This window comes from Apteryx rowi, unplaced genomic scaffold, assembly GCF_003343035.1.
Source record: "Apteryx rowi isolate R43461 unplaced genomic scaffold, aptRow1 scaffold_878, whole genome shotgun sequence".
NCBI lineage: Eukaryota > Metazoa > Chordata > Aves > Apterygiformes > Apterygidae > Apteryx > Apteryx rowi.
Window position 1 is genome coordinate 191,639 of NW_020451180.1, and position 8,734 is coordinate 200,372.

Consider the following 8,734-nt stretch of genomic DNA (forward strand, 5'->3'; position numbering starts at 1 on the left):
ACAAGATCTGTAGACTAAGGAAAAGAGTTAAGACAGAGCCTCAGTGAAGTCCACCAGAGTATTTTCGTGCAATAGCTATGACAGCTTTGAAAGCAATACCTACAAGAGGATATTTGAACTTGTATCAGTATAAGTGTAGGGTACAAAACTGAGTAAGGACATCATCATTTCATTCATTGGTTTGCTCAATGAGTAGTAAATGATACACAGAGTATAAATAATGACAAAATGGATTTAAATTAAGTGGTTTAAAATACAGCGCCAATTAAATGGACATGGGTTTTCCCACTTCTGAAAGAATAACTGATTTTTTTTTTTTTAGGGAGGGTAACATCTCTTTCAAATCTTTTCTGAAACTTAGGTAGTTATACATCTAGCAAGTCTTTAGGATGGGCCAAAGAAGGAGACAGAAAATATTACATAAAGATAAAGAAGAGCTGAGAAGGCAGGCTTTGTGGTGATATTTGTGTAATTAAGCTTTTTCCAAAATAATGATGTGATATCTTTTTTACTTAATGTAGCAGACAATGAAGTACTTCATAAACATTGCATAAGAATAGGGTTATTTTCCAACATTCTGTAGCATTGAGCCAACAATCGAAAACAGCCTACCCCATTGCTCCATTGCCAATGACGAAAGGATATTTTATTCAGTAAAGGTACTGTTGGCTTCATGCATTACAGCAACTGGGACTTGTACGGGTCAGAAGAAAGAATCTTCATGGGAATATTGATTAGTATGGATTATTTTTTATACCTTTTAGAATTGTAACTGATACCCAGAGCATAGTTTTAATCTGTATTTTTTAAACACATCTATGTTTTGGAGCAATGGTATTCTCCACTAAGTGGAGAATATCCATCATGGACGTAGATATGTGATCCTAGAATGTGATCCCGCTGGATAAGGGGGATTCAGTAAGTTGTTTCGACATTCTCTTTTCACCAAGCAAGCTACATTCTTTGCCTTTGCTGGATCCCTGATAATTAGTCTCATCTATTTGTAACACTCTCAAGCTACAGGGACTAAGTCTGACCTCTGGTGCGTGGAGAATATATTTAATTTGTCTTTAAATTTGTAAACTTTTGTCAATATCAGTAAATACAAAATAATTTATAAAGTAAGTTTTAAAAAAGTGAATGAAATAATGATTCATTTAGAGAAAACCATTAGTTAGATTAACTCATATGTTTAGATGTTTCTACAATTACTGACAGGGAAGAAATCAGGGTAAAAAGAATTTGCATTTCATTCTGTGCTTGGAAATTAGGTACCAGAAGGGTGTAGAAGTAGGTCTGAATATGAGAGAACTCATATGTTTGGGGAGAAAAAGTGATCACTTAAGAATCCATGGTGTGCATCTGAAAATCCCATTAGAGACTGTCAAGCTGCATTGGTCAGACAAAAGGAATATGAAATGGGACCAATTAATACTGATGCTGTTGAATGCATGGCAATAGCTTCTAGTTCCTGATTTACAGAGGATAATACAATTGAGTGGAAATGATTTTGATACATTTGCATTTGTGGCTATAAGTCATATTGTGTATAAAGAGATGTAGGAATTACAGACTAGTGACTATAGCCCTCGATTCTGAGTCAAGAGTCTTGGATAATATTGCTGGTTCTGCCATTGATCTTTTTGATGACCTTGACCAGATCACTTCTTCTCTTCGTAACTGTTTCCTGTACTGATTTTTGTTATGTCTAACTTGGCTGTAAGCCCTTACAGTCTTCGAGAGAACTCCTTTTTTACTGTATATTCGTGCACTCCACAGCAGAATGAGCCTGTGATCTTCTCTAGGGAGAATTTAAATACCATAAAATCATGCAAGTAGCAGAAGTACCATGGCACAGAAAGGAAGAAAATCAATGGGATTTGGGGATCAAGGAATTTCAAACTCAAGGAGTTTCAATATATAGTTTCCTTGCACTGAAATAGCTCCGAACCTAATCCAAAATTTGATCTATTTGCTCAGCATGTTTCCATGTTCCTGAAACCGGTTATTAATGCCAGTAACTCATTTTTCTAGATTAAGAGCATAGATATTTAAAATATTTTCTTTCCAAACACTGAATGGTATGTGCCTAGTACTACTGAAAAATTACATTCCTAGTTCTTAATTAAGAAGTGAGTAATATTCTACCTAAAGAGAAGTAGTCTGATTTTCAGATCAGTAGAATCCCCTATCAGAAATATGGTTCAAAGAACTCTACCCTCAGGCATCAGGGAAAGGATAGGGGTTGTCAATCCTTCACTATGCTCACTGGACCCTTCTCCACTATTCCTTATTTTCCAGTGTGGCCAGATGTTTGGTAAGTGGTTGAAATTACTGGTTCTCTATAGGTCTCAAGGAGTCAATCACCCAGAGATTATGGAGCAACAGACACTGTCTTCATATGTACAGTAAATCTATTGTACAGTCATTATTGTTATTGCAGCATAGAGTAAGGAAGCCCTAACTAAATACCAATCTAGTTGTGACAGTAAGAAGCCCAGACCAGATCAACAGCTGGCATATTTAATCATTTTCTTCAGCTGATTTTGCAGCCTGCAAGTTCTCTCAGGCAACCACCTCCCTGAGAGTTGTGCCATTGTAGTTACATTGTTTGCTGTCCTGGGGAGACAGAATGTTTTGCATTATGTTGCTATCACTGCTGCATAGGCAGTGCAATGCAAAATCCCTGTGGTGTGGGGCCCCAGCCTAGCAGAGCTGAAGGCTGCAGCAAATGTGGCTTTGTAACCCAGAGCAAAGCATGCCACTTCTGAGCGGTTTCATTTTAATAACAGATAAAGAGTATTTTACTAAAGTAACCAAATTTCTTTTCTGTATCCTCTCTTTTTGTGGTTTAGGAGAAGTGCATCTAGACTTTCACTGACCAGCCAATGAGTCATTTTCCTGTGAAATATCATGAGTGTACTCAGGGAGAAGCAAGTCAAAGGGAATGAAAACCAAAGCACAAGCAGTGTTACCCCAATGGGTTACCTCTTCCTTCCCCAAATTTATAGCTTCTTTTGTTGGCTTGTCACTACAAAGGGACAAAGGATCATTTGGTTCTTGACTTATTAATAGACAAGAATAAGTAATTTATATGCTGTCTGGCTAAAAAATGTTTTAGCATTTATCAGTCACCAGCAACTTTTCAATTCTCTACTGAGAAATAGTTTAGTAGATTGGATTTATCTTTGTTATTCAACACTAAAAGTAGCCTTGGAGAGCCTAAAAGCAGTTAGGGTATGTGAAAGACTAATTTTTACATTAGTTGGTCTCAGGTGATGATCAGACAGATAGTCTACAAGCATTTTGGTAAAGAACAATGAAACTCTGATGACTATCTGATCAGACATCATGCTCTTTCTGCTTGACTAGTTAACATCGTATTTTCAGTGCATAAATTCTACATGGTACCCTTTGAAATGCACTCAAAGACATGTAACATTCACTCTTCACCCTTATCACCATGTTTATGGCCCATCTTGTTGATTCCAAACAGAGTTTCTTCCAGCTGACATGAAACAAGATCAGTTTAAAAGTGTGAAGGTGCACTGTGCTTCAAGTTGTCAGATAAGATTTTTAGTACTCTTTAATGGGCAAAGTTGTGTATTCTGGTTTCTGCCATAGGCACACACATTTTATATCTACATGTTTTTGTACTCAGACTTAGGGTTTTGGCATCTTCTTAATTTCCCTGTGTGCCCATTTACACTCTCAAAAAGTGGTATTTGTTTCTGTGAACTAGTGTACCATGAGGATACCCTTTTTAGTAACTCAGCTGAACACCAGCAATAAAAATCCAAACCAAATAATCCTCTATGTCTAAAACCCAAGTAGATACACTTTATAATTTTAAAATGCAATGCTCTCATCTTATAAAAGAGGTTATATGTCCTGCACTGTTATCAAAGAAAACCCCAATATTACTATCAGCGTAGATGAGGACACAGAAAGAAGTGCCCAGGCTTCAGGAGGTGGTCAACTGTTTAAGCAGGCAAGTGCGTTTGCAGCATTCCTGGGCAGCTAATTGTGCACTGGAAACTCAGCCAATGAGTCTGTATAAACAATTACTATCTACCAGCAAATGTCTGTTTTTAAAGTGTCGCTCTCCACTTCTTGCACATTTAATGAAGCTAATCATAAAATCACTTTCCAAAAAGTCTTTCTTTTGATTTTTAACTTTCTCCTAAAGTGATTTTTTTCTAAAACCAAATCATAGAGGTAGAAAAATTTATGGAAGAAACCAATTTTTAGCAACTGAAAAGTTAAAAATATGAAGCTTATGTGATAGTAATGAAAATCAAACCTAAATAATGTAATCATAATAAAACAAAGCTGTATAATCAAAAGAAGGCCAACTAAAACTAAAAAGCCCCTCTACCTTGACAAAACTTCAAGGTTTTTTTGTTGGTGTTGTAGATTTCTGGTTATCTGAATAGATTTTCTACCTCTGGAATTACATGATACTGATTCACACCAACTTGAGGATCTGGACCACAGCTTTATTATTTCTCTTGTCACTCTCTGTGTCCTGTGCAGAAAGGCACTGTTTTAGTTCTAAAGGATGCAAAGACTGGAAAAGGAAAATAGCATCTCCTGGCCATTCTCTACATGTGTTTAATTTTGCATTTCCTGCCATTCTTTACATATTTTGATTTCATTTGGGCTGATTAATTGATTAACATTGGATCTGACAGCACTTTCTTCCTGATTTTTTTTAGTGTATTTTTCAAATGGAAAATAAATTAGTGATAAAATTTCTGTTTGAATGAAAGGAAAAAGAGCTGTTCCCGTCTAGTTACATGAAGGAAAAGAAGCTATAAATAGAAAGTCTATGCTAATGAATAAGAGGTGTTGATTAGTGTCATACTTTTATTTCACACAAAGATGTGTGAACCTTTCATAACAAAACTTGTAAGAAAGCAGAATTGCCTCATTTATGTGTTTGTTTATTAAAGTGAAACAGTCAGCAGTTTGCCTATGTTAAACTAACTTACATCACATCGCATAGCCTTTCAGGCTGGGGCAGATTAATTTGGAATCACTTCCTTCTCCTCTCCCCACCCTGCCCAACTGCTGCCACCAGGCTGCCAAGTGGACTTTACAGTATGCATTTTGCTACCTATTAAAATGAGCATCTATAAAATAAGTAGCTGGAAAGAAGCTCCTGTCTCCATCAGCCCAGTGTGGTGTGAATCGATGACTAGACAAATGAGGAAAAGTTGAGCTGAGATGGGCCAATATTCTAAGTGGTTAGCAGAAAGCTGAGGTAGGTCTGTAAGAGCCAGGGAGAAGAAGAAAAATAGTTCAAGTAATTAAACCATCCCGCATTTGGTTGTCTAGAGAAAAGGAATGCCACTTACATTTGGAAAGTATTTGACAAAGCTGGGCTTTTGAAAATGTTCTTTTTTGCCTGTGAAGTATAATTGCCATCTCAGTCTATGCTGGCCTCATTTTGTGCCTGCTCATTCGGAATTTGCTTCAGTAATGGCAGGGAAAGACTTTCCAAGCAAATCTGAGAGTCGGCTGGAGGGGTTAAGGAAAGGAATTCCTCTCCTTGAGCTTAAGTGGGCAACTGTGTTTGGTAATGGGTGTTTTAGATGAAATGTGTGGTTCTGCATGCTTGTTTATGCTGTGTTGAAGATCCTGTTATTGCTTTTGTTGGTGGATAATTTCATTTGACAAAGTGCTGCAGATTCATCTTTATTTATGAATTTGCAAGTACAGACTGGGAAGCATAAAAAATAATACAGAACTGAACATGCACAGTCACAGCACACAAATTAGAACATTCTGCAGCTAGAAAATGCCAGGAATGATATTTTTAATTTTTTCATAGTACCATGAGAAACAAGAATATGTTGCTCAAATTTAACCAGTATTTCTGTAACTGTGTAGTGTGTTGTCAACATTTGAGTTTTCTATTCTAAATTTTGCTGTATAGTAAGCCATTAAAACGAAATCTTTCTCTAGCAGTCGTCTGTGCCTGGGCTCGGTTGGCATTTGCATAGAAGGTCATGAGGTGGCGTGAAATGCTGGGCCCCAAAATCCCTGGTAACACCCAGCAAGTTGTAAGAAATGCCAGTTACTTTCGTTTTATAACTCGCTTTATGCCCTCTCTAGTTTTTGGAATACATTGTTATTTTCAAGAACTTACCTGACACCTGAAGAAAAAGATGTAATGAAAAGGTAAAAAGCCTTTTTAATTGGGAGATTTCAGCCTTTCTTTCTTGAAATCTTTTCCTAAATACGATAACATGATCTGAATAAGGAGCAGAGCAAAAGCTTGCAACATGATTAGGTGCTTTTTTTTAAGTTTTCTGGTAAATGAAAATTTTTTTGGTTCATTGTCTTAATTAATTGGTCCTACTGCCTTATTCATCTCTGAATGCCACTTCCTATTACTGTGTCTTATGGTCACTGCTTGGCCTCACAGCTCTGGCTTTCCCTCTGCTGGACTTTTATAGCTTTCTTCTACTGTTTGAAGTTATCCATTCTGCTGTCTCTTCCCATCTGATTAATTTAACAAGTATCCCACCTCCTTAAAGATGGAGGAGAGATATGTGAATTCATGTCTGTTCTGAATAAACACTGCAATTGGGCAGGCTGTTGTAAGACAATTACTAGAAATCAACACAAATTGGGACACCTTAATGATGTCCATGTTACACATTCCAGTAATCAACAAGATAATGTTACTACAATATTTCTCACCTTATAGAACATAAAATTTGGTTTACTTTGGATTCTCGGTAAGATGCTCCACTTCCAAACAAATAAAACTACATTAAATAACTTGTCAAGCATAAGAACTATGTTACAATGGAACTTGGAGCAGCTTCCTAAATAACATAAATATGGAAAAAACAGAAAAAGTCTTAACAGTCTTGCTTTTTACTTTTTATGTAACATTTTCTTCCATCTGAGCACCTATCAGAACAAAGGAAGAAGATGGCAGAAATACAATGAGAGGAGTTTTCCAGCAGAAGAAAATTCCTGCAAGACTGATGCAGTGAAGCCAAAAGGAGGGAACGACCGGGGCTGGCCATGGAAGGACTGCGGCTATGCCTTGGGCTCCTGCTCTGCTTCAGGGAAGTCCTGCACTCTGTGACCATGAATGCACCCAGATGTCCTCCAGCATCTACTGTGTTTCATTAACTTCCACATGTGTCTGTTGGGCACAGAAGTCTCTCTGCATGTTATCAATAGCAAACTCGGGAGTAAGGATGATATTGCAGTGAAATACCTTTCCTTTACTAAAATACTTTTGTTTTTACTAATGTCAGAAAATAAAAATAGAATTAAAATGTATGACATAAATATTTAATTTCTGTGCCTGCCCTATATTTTTGTATAATAAACAAAAAGCAATCCTGAAATGAACACCACAGATTTGGTTGTTACACAATGAAAAGTTTCTCCTCTCTACTCAACTGGATCTAACTAATCACCTTGCAGGAGAGAAAAAAATATATGACAAAAGGATCAGCAGAAGGACCTTGAAAATCTTAATCTAGTTTCACTTTTCTCAGTACAACATTTCTTTAAAGCTAGGAGAAGATGCTACTGAAGCACAAAATGAACCATAAAACTAGGCAGTGTTGCTTGACCTTGTTTTGATTCAGATCCACACAAAACAAGTTATTATAAAGATACTTATATAGATGCTTATTAAAGCTCAGCATATTCAAAAAGATATAATCTTAGTCAGATAGAGACTACAGGGAAAATTAAAATAATATTATGACAGTGTTCATAAGAAAAATATGCGAAAACTTCTGTTAAAATTAAAGGCATACAAAACACTACAGAATGGCTTTATTTTTGTCAGAGATTTCATGTAAAAAATATGGGGAAAAAAAACAGCACTGTAGAATTTGGTAAATACCACCAGAACTTGATTGCCTAGTAAAAGTATCAAAGAAAGAAATCAGTTTGGAACCTGTAAGAACCTACTACAAAGCTATGATGAACACACTATTGGTGATACAAATGGTATTAAAAAAAAAAAAAAAGTTTATCTCTTATTTTTGGTCCAGCTTTGATTTGACACATAGGGAGAGAACCTAATGAAAATATTACAGTTCAATACAGCAACTTAAAATATTTTTAATATTTAGTAGTATTTTGTCCCTATTTTCTCACATTTTGATTTTCTGGATTGTGATCTAAAGCACTTTCTTTCAATTAGCTACAGACTAAGCACATTATGCCTGGCTCCCCAGACAGTGAGAGGTAAAATTCACTTTCTAGTTGACACATCAGTTTATCTGGCTTGGTACTATCAGGTTTGTCTATCTTTGGGACCCTTTAAAAATTTTAGTCAAATAAAGATTATTCACTGAAACTATTTAGAGCCACACTGTGCTTTTGATCTGTATGAATAGTTTCCAGAGATTTTAGTGAAATTTCAGGAGTAGGAAGTTAAATTGGACTATAACAATAAGTGCATCTGCTATTATTGCTGCTTGACTACACAATGGACAAAAATTCTTAATATAATCTCTAAAAGTTTAGAATAATGACTTTTTTTATACTAGCAGCTTGTCCTCCCCTCTACTTCTCTACCCAATACTCATTTCTTGCTCATTTGTTCTGCTTTCTGAATTTCTACTTCTGATTCATTCAGTCTTCAATTGCTTCAAGTAGCAATGGTAAAACTTGCAATATAATATTTTAACTCAGTGTAATATTAGTCAGACTGTCTGCCTTGTTATTTGCTGTCACAGCCTTTATA